Source organism: Schistocerca nitens, chromosome 2 (assembly GCF_023898315.1).
Source record: "Schistocerca nitens isolate TAMUIC-IGC-003100 chromosome 2, iqSchNite1.1, whole genome shotgun sequence".
Classification (NCBI taxonomy): domain Eukaryota; kingdom Metazoa; phylum Arthropoda; class Insecta; order Orthoptera; family Acrididae; genus Schistocerca; species Schistocerca nitens.
Window position 1 is genome coordinate 770310710 of NC_064615.1, and position 13388 is coordinate 770324097.

Genomic DNA, 13388 nt, shown 5'->3' on the forward strand with positions numbered 1-13388 from the left:
GCCAGAGTACAAACACATTTAGTGAGAATACAAACTTGCACCACATTCTCACACCAGCATGAATCACATCACCCACTACAAGCCCAGTATAAAGTACAAACACAGCATAAACTAACATTAATATCACCCCCCACCCCCACCCCCAAACAAAACAAACTAATGCTCTACACTTACAACAAGGTCATCCGCCACAATACTACTACTCCACAGCTAAAAGTGGGCAGGCGGTGTCAAAGACTTGTGCTGATCTGTCATACATATCCTTTGTATGTATCAGAAGGAAAAGTCATACATAAATGATGGTTTGAGAAAATATTGAAACATGTAGTATTAATGCACTTCTTTTTGATGTTTGTACCAAGGGTAATAGAAGTGGAAGAAGTAACATATACACAAGATATGAAATTGGAAGAGTTAGCATCACTTCAGTCATGTACTCTAGGCAATAAGAACAATGGGAACTTTATTTCATGGTTCATGTCAATTATCTATAAATTAAAACTGATGTGCATGTATATCAGATGTTTAAATGTTTCTCCAAAGTATTATAGATGGAATGTTTGAAGGGCTAGGAACTGCTCTAGGGCTGCTTTTTCCACAAATTACTAAATGTGTATCATAAAAAGTGATGGATAGCTCCATGCATTTTTTTAAATGAAAATTGGCTTATCCACTGTTTCCCAAAGCTTTTCATTATATTGTGACTTACTGAGCTAAGAAGGGAAAAACAAGGGTAGCTAAAGATTGACCTCAGTATTAAATTTTCAAAGTGAATATGAAAAGTTAATATGCTTATTATGGTGTGTTCTGAAGTTTGCAATGATACTTAAAGGCATTCACACCAACGCTTATGTTAATTGCAGTGTGCTGAAAGAATGGTCTGAATGACTTAGAACTTGAAGGATGTGAAGCACATTATACCAACAATACGTGATTAAAATGATAGAAATGCTGTGACATGGTCCAGTGGTGTCCTCTCTTGTGAGACCAGAAAAATTCAGTGTCATGTCAAGCTCAATTCATGAAGAGCCTTCAAATGAAACTGAAACATGAAAGTGAGTGTCAGTATGGTTCTTCAACATCAAAAGATAAAGTTTCAGTATGAGAGTGAGTTCAGTGGGAGCAAAACAGTCAACCTTTGGGATAACATTTCATCTCATACAGGGCTTGCTGCCGTGATAGTGATACATTTGTGGTACCAGTGGATAGGAGGAGGTCACACTCTGCAACAAGAGGACAGTGGACAATGGAATTTGATCATATATTGGGAAGACTGCATGCCATCAAGTTGGCTTCCTTAGTGTAGAAATTACAAATGTCTAAGAATGAAATGACCTGCTGATAGGTGGCAAGCTGGATTGGGTTTTTCCTCACCCCCCCCCTTCCCCTCCCCAATACCCCCCTGTTCTCTAGTTTGTTCTCCTCCTTCCCTCACCTCTCCCAAGTAAAACGTAATCCCCGCTTCAGCCTGTCATTCAGTGATTGTTAACACTATTGTGGTGACTAGAATATGGCAGATTATGTTGATGAGCTGTATGGAAGACAAGTTGGAATTCTTGTGGATACAACATGCAAACTCTGCTACCACATATGGGGGATAATCTGAACAGCAGCAGCTACATCAGAGTCAGAGGTACTCCCATCAGTCAGCAACTAAAAATTCAGTTGTGTGATGAGGAATTTTCAAAGGCTTTTCAAAGAATGATGGTTGCCTCTTTATCTGTGGCCTGCATGATCACCTATCTTGCACTCCAACTCTCTGTCCTCTCCCCCTTCCCCATCACTTCCTAGGAGGACATCATCTCATTTTCTATCAATTATGTGCCGAGCTTGTGCCTGTGAACGACTGCTTCATTTCTTCCTACCCTACACTGCAATTCCTTGCCACCGCCTCCTCTTCCCCCCCCCCCCCCCTCCCCTATCTCTCTTACTGGGTACCCTTTCCATATGACTCATAAACAATGTTGGATTCTGCGATGCAGACTGAACTTAACCCAAGGATACTGATTTTTGTTGCTCTTCCACTCTCTTACTTTATATCTGATCTTGGTTTTTGACTAATCAAGTGCAGTCTCCATTAGTCAGTTTTCCCTTGTACTTTTGAAAATTTTCTCAGTAGTGCAGGCTGTGCAAGGAAGGTTGCTCAATGTGACATGCATCCCAGCAGATGTGCACATGTAATACACGAAAAGTGCCCCGAACCCTACATTGTAGCCAACTCGTGGGAAGTCGTCAAGTACCTGCATAGCTGTGGCTGTTGACTATGTGGGGATCACACTGTTGATTGCCTGTGCTGTCTCTCTCCCATGAATGCCTGGGACATGAGGACTCCAGGCAGTGATTACCCAATCAGGTAGCCAGAGCTGTGGTGGGAATGTTCCTTTGGGGAGAGCCTCTGGTAGCAGTGGGTGGCACCAAGCTGGACAGCTCACAAAGAAGAGATCCAAATTATCCCAACCTGGTGGTTGCCTTAACAGCACAGAATGAAATTGGTTTAACAACCCAGTAGAAAATTATGCTTTACAATTCTTGGTTTGGTCCAGAATAGATGGTAAATACTTCTTGAATGAAAAACCATTGTGATCTGTAAAGTAATGAGTTGTTCATGTGATGACAAACCATATACACTGCTTATGGACTGTTTTAAATGCACACAATTTGGACACTTGTCATCATGCTGTACAAATGAGTCAGTCTGTGGGACAGTGGTCAACCATTACATGAGATCATTCTGTTTGGAAAATCATTAATTTCTGTTAACTGTGACAAAGAGAATTCTGCGCATTCTCCAACTTGCCACGTCTTCAAATTAGAATGCAAACTACAGGAACATAAAACACTCGAGCAACTAACTTCCACTGAGGCTCAGAAGAAATATGAAAGCATAAATCCTGTACAGTTGATGACAAATTTCATGCAAGTAATAACCAAGGTCCCACTTACAGCAAAAAATAGTGCTCACTCTCTCACTTTAACACTAATTTCAGATAGCCTCCCAAGCATGTCCCATCAGGAAAAAGAGGATGACCTTCCCCCTATTATCTCTTCCCAATATGTCTTGAAGATCTCAGCCTTCTCTTATTGGGCAGAGCATGTCCTTGGGGAGAGGAGGTTTCCTCTCAGATCTGACAAACCACCATTACAACAATAGGTAGTAGCTGAAGGAGGTGTGAGAAATAGACCATAGGATGGTCGGATGGTCTAGTCATCTTCAGTCCCAGAAACCCACCCAGGCATTTTCCAGCTAAGGAGAAGGAGAAGAAGAGAGAGAGAGAAATAATGCAAATTGAGAGCAATTCCCCACAACAGATGGTCCCAGTCACATTTAATTATCACGTAATGGAAAATCCTGGATGGAATATGACAGTGTTATGAAAAGGATAAATTGACACTCACCTTAGAGTCGCATGTAGGTACAACAAAAAGCCTGTCATAAAGTAAGCTTTCAGCCAACAAGGCCTTCATAGACAATATATCTACACACACACACACACACACACAAGTGTGAACGCAACTCACACACATGACCGCAGCGTGGCCTCAGCAGCCAGAAACTGTGGTCTCATGCGTATGTGAGTTGCATTTGCATATGTGTGTTTTTGTGTGTATATCATCTATTTCTGATGAAGGCATTGTTGGCTGAAAGCTTACTTTCTGACAGGCTTTTTGTTGTGCCTATCTGCGACTCGGTGTCTCCGGTATATGCTGAGTAGCAACTATCATTTTCATAATATTGTCATTAACCATCACATAAATTCTCAACATTACACTCAGTCCCCATGAAAACACATGTAACAGTTATGCACTGGAGGTTCAGTGGTACTTACGCCACTTCACTGAGCTAAAACAAGTAATTGCACATCACCCAAAGGCTAGTATAGCCGTACAGGAAACGTGCTACCCAGCAGAACCCTCTCCTATTCGTAGTCGTTACAAAAATTGAGCTGACAGTGGAGGGGTATAAGGTAAGGTTTGTATGTTTTTACACAATTTCAGTTTAGTGAATAGATTCCACTCATTACTTCACTGGAAATGGTATCTGTAGGTATACAGGCATCCATTGACCTTTCATTCTGTAATATTTGCCTGCTTCCAGATTGAGAGGTCACACACCAGCTGACTGCTGATTTGATCTTACAACTACCTCCATCCTTATCCAACTTAGGGACTTTCAGTGCTTACTTACCTTTGTGGGATCTGTTCCAAAATCTCTCATTGGGGCAATATAAATAGGACAGCTATTCTCCAGTTTTAATATTTGTTGCTTAAACTCCTCTCATTTCAGCCCAGTGTATGATACCTTTTTGGCTATTGATCTATCAGTTGTAGCTACATCTTTCTCCTGTCCAGTTAATGAAAGGTGCATAATGATTTATATGATTGTAGCCACTTCTCAATCATTCTTTTCTTTACCCCACTGACACCCATCAGAGCATCTTGTACTCAGCAATTTAAAGAATGCCAGCTGGTATAGCATCACCATTTCTTTAAATACTGAATTGTCCTCCTAAGGATGAGTGAAGTTATTCTGTAACATACCTCCAGTGCAACATTATAGGGTGGAGAAAATGATAGTGGCCCGAGGAACAGAGCTCCAGGTATAAAGAAACACAGCAGAGGAAAGGAAGTACAGTACTAACTGGGCTATAGTAGATGTTGAAATTGACCACCATTCAGCCCTTGGTACTTTTGGGCTCTGGTCAGAAAGTTGCTGAAGGGCAAATCAAAGCTGGACTCATGGAAATCCTGCAGTCTCATCGGAAATGTTCTGCTGCTGTTCTTGAAGATTACCGTATTTACTCGAATCTAAGCCGCACTTTTTTCTGGTTTTTGTAATCCAAAAAACCGCCTGCGGCTTAGAATCGAGTGCAACGTAAGCGGAAGTTCTGGAAAGTGTTGGTAGGTGCCGCCACAACTAACTTCTGCCGTCGAATATATGTAGCGCTACACAGGCATGCTTTGCGGGCACAAAGATAAATACTGGCGCCTAACCCTCTGCATCAGTAAATAAATTTTAAAAAAAGGTGGAAGATGAGCTTTTTACTCTGACTCGAGTTTCGACGACTGCATTTTCATACATATCCAACGAAGTAAATACAAATCCGTATTGTGCATCTTCGAATGTAGCAGCATTTCAATGTACTACGAAAATCCGACTGGCAAGACTGTTTGGGATGTTTGTCAATATGGCCAACTCTACGTTCTGAATTTTTTCCTACCTGTGAGAAGAGATGGTTCCTTATAGGAACTTTTATGAATTGTGAATTGCATGCTGTATTCTCTTCACCATAAGAATAATACGAATATAAACATTTTGCCATGTATTCTTTCGTGTTTGCTGCTAACTCATTTAAATCCTGTCTGCCTAATAAACTACTAAACTAGAGTGAGACAACAGCAAACGCAGAAAAATATAGATATCATCCCATGTTTATATTCGTATTATTTTTATGCCTAATAGTGATACAGTCAGAAATGAAGCACGGCAATTGACTAGATTTTTAAATCTAAGATGACTCTAATTTCAGTGCAGAATGTAATGTACTAAAGAGGCGTCTGCAAAGATTTTCAAACGGAGAAAAATTTTCGCTAAACTCTCGTTCAGAACATCTTCTATCATACGCTGTCTATTATTTGGTTCTTGTTGATCATTATCAAAGAAAGCAGGAGTGTAGGTAACAGCAAATAACAGTTTCTTGCCATTCGTTTCGCTAATGAGACGATTCCTCTCTCTCTCTCTCTCTCTTTTTTTTTTTAATTGTAAGCGGCAGTAGCGTCCACAAAAGCAAGGCATGCCGCGAGCGGCGACAGGTCGTAAACACTCATTATCAGAATGCGACAAACAATGCATGACACAGTACAGTAATGCATTTTCAGCTTAGTGTGACGTAAACACCTATAACAAAGAGAACAGCACTTATCAGATCAAAGAAAAATAAACAATCAATTCAAACCAGAAGAAGTACGCGAAAAAGAAAGGGTACTCGTATAAATACGGACAGAGCACCTGACGCATAGCAATGGCTACCTGGTAAAGCTTAACTGCTAAGCTTACGACTCGAACCAAACTACTGTAGCTGTATCGTCATTCATTCGACCTAAATTGTGTCTCATATTTCAATGGATCAACTTTGTTTCAATTTGGAGGTGCGGCCTAAAACTTTTCTCTCCCCTTGAATTTTGAGTCTCAAATTTTAGGTGCGGCTTAGATTCGAGTAAATACGGTATGAGGGTTGTTGCGGTATACCTTAGACTCGAGGGCTCCCCACACAAAGTAATCACACATTGACAGATCAGATGACTGGAGTGGCCAACTCTGGCCATGACCAGACTGAATTCTGCTAACAACTCTGTTAGGTGTGAAATTAGTGCAGATGTGCTCCAGGATTCAGCTGGCTGTATGGTCACTTGTTCCATCCTGTTGGAAGTAGCTGTAGGGCTTTTCCTTCTCTGTTAGTGGTGCCACAAATGATTTCAAAGTGTTGGCAGTGTAACACACTGAAGTCAGCATCTAATGAAAGAAGATGGGACCAGTAACGCAGCATGCAGACACTGCACACCAAGTCCCAACTGTCTGATCACACAGTGGTGTTTCATGGAGGGTATGTGGATTCTTCACTGCCCAAAATCTGTGATTCTGTGAGTTGACATAATTCCTCAGGTGAGACTGGGTTTCATCAGATATTAAGAACAGATCCAGATTCAAACCATTCATTGTTATCTCAATGAATAACCACTCACAAATCTAGATGCACTTAGAAGCATCTGTTAGTTTTAATGCATGAACAACAGTTAGTCAGTAGGAGTGCATATGCAGGTCCAAGTGCAGCATTTCTCTGCATGATTGATGTGATATCGTCTTTTGTGACAGGTGTCAGGTTGATTTTGTAGGACTCTGAAGAATTTCCTGGCAAACTGCAGCCACATTTTCTGGCGTGTGTTCACGTTTATGAATGTTTTTGACTTATTCAAAACAGATCCTGTCTGACCCCATTTTAGGACTAAGTATTGCATAGCATTCTTTGCTGGCACTTTGACACTATTAAACTCCTCAGCAAACAACTGACCATGCCATCTTTGTTGTCACTTAACCACAACGAACACCCGCTGCTCCTCAGTGAATACTGCTGTCCCCGTTTAACTGCTCCACTCATACTGACACAGCCCACACAATACTCTGAGCCACTGTGGATCATGTGGCAGGCATACGCTTTGTGTGCATGTCACGGGGAGTGGTTATATGCGTCCATTCACATCCAGTCTTATCCACTCACCCGCGCCACTTTTATTTGCCCAATCCTGTACTATCAGTAGTCACTCTGTACTTTGGACGCATCACAGGAAAACTATACTATACAGGAAACACGAAATAACTGTAGATATTAAAAATTGCAGAGGGTCACTCAGCAAAATTAACAAGGGATACACTTCCCATCTTCAAAAGGCTCTGAGCCCACGACTACTATCTGATTTAAAAAAAAAAAAAAAAGGAGAAGTGTTGAGGCAGATTTGTGACCTTTATTGGGACACTCCTCTCAAGTTTGGGACAAACTATAGTGCATTTATGGGTACCAGTCATCCTCTAGCATCCTGGATGTCTACCAGGATGGTTTGATTCAGTCTGAAGCTGCCATCATTGCTGAACAGTTAACAGCACACTTCACCCAAGCCACAGCATCTGTAAATTAGCCTCCTACCTTCTACCTCCATAAAGGATGAGGGAGAGTGTTTATTTATCCTTTGATTCTCAGTCGTCAGACTCATACAGTTATCTTAAAACGCATGGAAATTACCCAGTGCCAACAATATAGTCCCAGTTTATGATTGTGTACGCAACAAGATGCTGCACCATTTACCACTAGAATACAATAAGTCACATTCTTACACTCTGAACTGCATTTGCCATGAGGATGAGCAATTTACACTACCACAATACGAGACACGAAAGTTATTTCCATGTATTTTCTCATTGTGTGTCGTTTATGGTGGACTTCTGTGTACAGTGATGGTCTTCAACAACCTCTCATCTGACACACAGCAAGAACGTAAGAACGTGGGAATCCCTGTAAATTCAAAAGAAAATTGAAAACATACCTTATTACCTGCTACTATAAATTAATTTCTTCTCCACATAGATTAGCCTTTTAAACCTATTCTTTGTTCACAAATTCACTATAAGTTATTTCATTTGCTAAATTCAAAAATTTAACATCCCATTCAACAGCTTGTTTTAAACAGGCCTATGTTTGTAAAGTACACAGATAATTATTGTTTTATCATAAAATATCTGTGAGACCGTGTAGATATCAAGTTGGCATTAGGGGAAAAAACAGCTACTTAATGTAACCTATGAAATAGCAGCTCATAGCAAAGTAGCACCTTTCTGATATTCTAGTACGTTAAACTCAGTTTGAGTAGCAGTAAATAGTTTATAGCTGTTTAACAATACATAATTATTAATGCAATATCCAAGAACAGTTGCTTCACTAATATGTACACCCTGACTCATTCTGCACCCCTGATTTTTTTTCCTTGGTGGAACTTGGAGTTAATATCTTAATTATAAGGGGCATTCAAATGAAACCTGGTCGCTGGTCTGTGAAGTGGCTTGATAACGCTGGGCATTGATGGTGGTTCTCCATTCCAGGAACTCGACAAGCAGTGGACCTATGTGGTCAGAAAAAAGAAGTTCATCATGACCTTACCAGAACTGGTGTGCACAGCCTTTGATTTCTTTGGAGGTGGTGAGGTCACATGTTTCCACAGCTTGCTCTGATGCTTGCTTTCCAGTTCAAAATAGTGACACCATGTTTTGTCACCTGTGACAATACGTGACAGAAAGCCATATTCCTCCTCATGATAACATTGCAGATGCCTCAAAGACAGGGCTACTCGAGTATTGTGCTGTTCAGCGGTCGGCTGGTGGGAACCCACTGCGCACAGATTTTTCAAGAGTTCAAGTGTTGATGCATTATAGTGTGGGCAGTGCCCACGCTAGTGCCCAGTAACCAATGGATCTCATCCACGATGATTCTACAGTTGTCCAAAACTAAAGCATTCACTACTGCAACCATTTCTGGTGTGATGACACGATGAGCCTGTCCTGGACTGGCATCGTCTTCCAGTGACTCAAACCCCTCAAGGAATCGTTTGTACTGTTCCACAACAGTTGAACAACTCAGACTGTACTCACCATACACACCCTTCATCTGTCGATACATTTCACAACCTCCAACTCCCTCCGCCGCCAAAAATCGAATAACTCCTCATTGTTCGTGCTTACTCGTCTGCATGTTCGGTAGTGGACAATAACTTGTATGACCACCTTCTCTTCGGTGTGAAACCACACTGTTGCTATGCAACATCAAATGGTGCGCACACGACAGTCTCTCTACCAATAGATGGCGCCACCATACTTGCAGTTACGTGGTGCCACCTTACTTGTAAGGCAAAGGTAAACACATTGACCAGGTTTCATTTGAATGAACCTCATAGAATACAAGTATGATCCAGTGGCACTATTCAGTAACTCACTCATTAAACACATTTACTCTCTGTAATGTATATGTGTAGTATATGTTTTGTTTATATTTTTGTGTGCTCACTTTATTAGAAATATTATAAGGTATTTGCTGTTTAAACTAGATAGATGATTTTATTGCCGTCTTCACCCTATAACACAGAGCATGGATATATTTTATTCACTCTCTCAGATAACTGACATTTTGCTTTTTATTCTGGTTGCCAACTTTTAAACACATACAGCTAACACTATTTTTCGCCAGCTCTTCAGTACTTTCAACAACCCCAATTAACAAACAATGTTTGCTTTTAGTAAATCTAAGTCATGAGTTTTACATTCTTAGTTACTCACACAGTAAACAGTTATCACTTTTTTGTCACCAACATGCATGGATAGAAAAGATCATCATACTAAAATAAGAGAAATCAGATCTCGTACAGAAAGATTTAAGTGTTCATTTTTGTGTTCATTTTTCCCAACCACTGTTAGAGAATGGAAGGCTACAGGAATAGTCTGATGGTGGTTGAAGAACCTTCTACCAGGCACTTAAGTATGAACTGCAAAGTGGTCATGTAGATGTAGATCACTTAATATTTTTCTAAAAAGTACTTGTGGTAATTGTTTCATAATAGAATATCTAAATTTCTCAAACTTTGACTTTAGCAGAACTTTGGTAAGTGTGTCTGCCAGTTGTTCTTCTCTATTGTGGTACTTTTATATCAAACAAATATTCTCTGTATTGTTCACTAACATAGTGAAATTTCAAATCTATTTGTTTGCTTCATCTAACTGTCCTGATTTAATCATTTGCATATACCTTTGACTGTCTACATGAAGAACGGTCTTCACTTCTCACCTGGATAGCTCTTGTAGGAGGTTGTTGATGAGTTTTATTTCTTTGATGGGTTCTGCTGCTGCAGCGAATTCTGCTTCTGTTGATGTAGGTGTTACATTTTGTTTCTTGGAACACCTACTGATGGGAGTATCATTATACGAGGTGCATTCAAGTTCTAAGGCCTCCGATTTTTTTTTCTCCGGACTGGAAAGAGATATAAACATGCGCATTGTTTTAAAATGAGGCCGCGTTCATTGTCAATACGTCCCAGAGATGGCAGCACCGTACGGCAGATGGAATTTTACCGCCAGCGGAGAGAATGAGCACTGTTTTAAATACTTAAAATGGTGACTTTTTCTTACTTGAACAGCGTGCAATCATTTGTTTTCTGAATTTGCGTGGTGTGAAACCAATTGAAATTCATCGATAGTTGAAGGAGACATGTGGTGATGGAGTTATGGATGTGTCAAAAGTGCGTTCATGGGTGCGACAGTTTAATGAAGGCAGAACATCATGTGACAACAAACCGAAACAACCTCGGGCTCGCACAAGCCGGTCTGACGACATGATCGAGAAAGTGGAGAGAATTGTTTTGGGGGATCGCCGAATGACTGTTGAACAGATCGCCTCCAGAGTTGGCATTTCTGTGGGTTCTGTGCACACAATCCTGCATGACGACCTGAAAATGCGAAAAGTGTCATCCAGGTGGGTGCCACGAATGCTGACGGACGACCACATGGCTGCCCGTGTGGCATGTTGCCAAGCAATGTTGATGCGCAACGACAGCATGAATGGGACTTTCTTTTCGTAGGTTGTGACAATGGATGAGACGTGGATACCATTTTTCAATCCAGAAACAAAGCGCCAGTCAGCTCAATGGAAGCACACAGATTCACCGCCACCAAAAAAATTTCGGGTAACTGCCAGTGCTGAAAAAATGATGGTGTCCATGTTCTGGGACAGCGAGGACGTAATCCTTACCCATTGCATTCCAAAGGGCACTACGGTAATAGGTGCATCCTACGAAAATGTTTTGAAGAACAAATTCCTTTCTGCACTGCAACAAAAACGTCCGGGAAGGGCTGCGCGTGTGCTGTTTCACCAAGACAACGCACCCGCACATCGAGCTAAAGTTACGCAACAGTTTCTTCATGATAACAACTTCGAAGTGATTCCTCATGCTTCCTACTCACCTGACCTGGCTCCTAGTGACTTTTGGCTTTTTCCAACAATGAAAGACACTCTCTGTGGCCGCACATTCACCAGCCGTGCTGCTATTGCCTCAGCAATTTTCCAGTGGTCAAAACAGACTCCTAAAGAAGCCTTCGCCGCTGCCATGGAATCATGGCGTCAGCGTTGTGAAAAATGTGTATGTCTGCAGGGCGATTACGTCGAGAAGTAACGCCAGTTTCATCGATTTTGGGTGAGTAGTTAATTAGAAAAAAAAATTGGAGGCCTTAGAACTTGAATGCACCTCGTAAAGAGTAATGTGTGCACTTGTGCTCTTGCTGGTTCTTAAGTCTTGTGCATAATCAGCATCACAATAGACATTTAGAGGAATATTATCATCTTCTTTGGCTTCTTCCTTCATGTAAAAAAGGCTATAATCCTCAATCTTTTGTAGTTATGGTATGTCAGAATTCTTTTGACATAGAAGCTACCCTTATTAACTGTGAATCCAAGATCTGGTTTCGTTTTACATGACAAATACTGTTACATGACAAATACTGAAGACTTCCTATGGCTTCTTTCTCTTGAGTTTCTTTACTTGTCTTTCCCTGTATAACTTACGGAGTCTTTATGGCCATGCAGTCAATTCCATGGCCTTGCAGTCAATTGTATTGTATTTTTTCAGTACTTTCTTCAAATTCTGTTCTTGATATAGAAACATTCCATCATCTGTCTTCATTATTTGTATCCCTGTGTACATGGGTTTTCTACCCCAAGCATTTCAGAATCCTTCTGAAGTTTCTTTAGTTTATTTCCAGTTTTCTCCAAGGTTATTTTTTTTCTTTTTTTTTCTGTTATGATTCCATCATGAATATGTATAGCCAGGTACATCTTTAAATATCTACTAATCTGACTTCAACTGAATAAAGTCCATCTGTTTGTAGAGAACCTGCCAGAGTTTTATTCCATCTGGATGGACTTTAAGTCAATACAAAGTTTTCTTAAAAACAATTTTTCAGCTTCTTTGTATCCTTTAGGTATCTTCATGAAAACCTCTTCATCCAGTTTCCTATAGAGAAAGGCTCTTTTTACAACAAACACTCTTGCATGGAAACTTTTCTCTGCTGCCGGAGCAAATAACTGTCTTGGTGGACAGATATCTACTACTGGACTGAATAATTGCTTGAAATCTATATCCTTCTTTTGTTGACAACCTCAGGTAACCAGCTTGGTATTATAACAACCATCATATTTGACTACAATGGTCAATTTCCTTGCCAAGATATCTTCCCCTACTTCCTCATTGGGATTCACCAACTTATATGTGTCATTCTGTTCAACTGATCCCTTTTCTTCTTCTATTTTTTGTGCCATTTTTCTTTATCTGGATCATTAATACATTCTTCATATTTTAAAGGTTTCTTCAAATTTGTTTTATTCCTAAAATCATAGTTCCTTCTTTCTTCATTGTTTCTTCTTCCTCCTTTGTTTTCTTCTCCACTTGAATGTAATTTGCTTCATTGTTAGTGTCATTTGATACACCAGTAATGAGATTTTTTTCTGTACCATTTCTATTGTCACTTTCAGTTCAAATTAATATCTCTTTAACACAACAGCATTACTTCTTTTTGCATCAAACAGTCTGTAGCCATTTTAAACATAACCAACAAAAATATATCGATTACTTATTTCATCTAGTTTCTTCAAGTGATCTAGATTTTTGACAAAAACTCATGATCCAAAAGTTGTAAGTCTTGAAAGACCTAGTCTTCTCCCGAACCACTTTTCTGCTGGTGTAGCACTTTGATCGATAGTTGGGCTCCTATTTATTAAATATGTAGCTGTGAGTACTGCTTCTTC

The 13388-nt window shown here is 40.2% G+C and overlaps 1 protein-coding gene across 3 annotated transcripts in view; it reads left to right on the top strand.

The window, feature by feature from the left end:
• Positions 1-13388, top strand: part of LOC126237013 (rRNA-processing protein UTP23 homolog) — a 64618-nt gene that overhangs the window by 15770 nt on the left and 35460 nt on the right. The window lies entirely within an intron of this gene.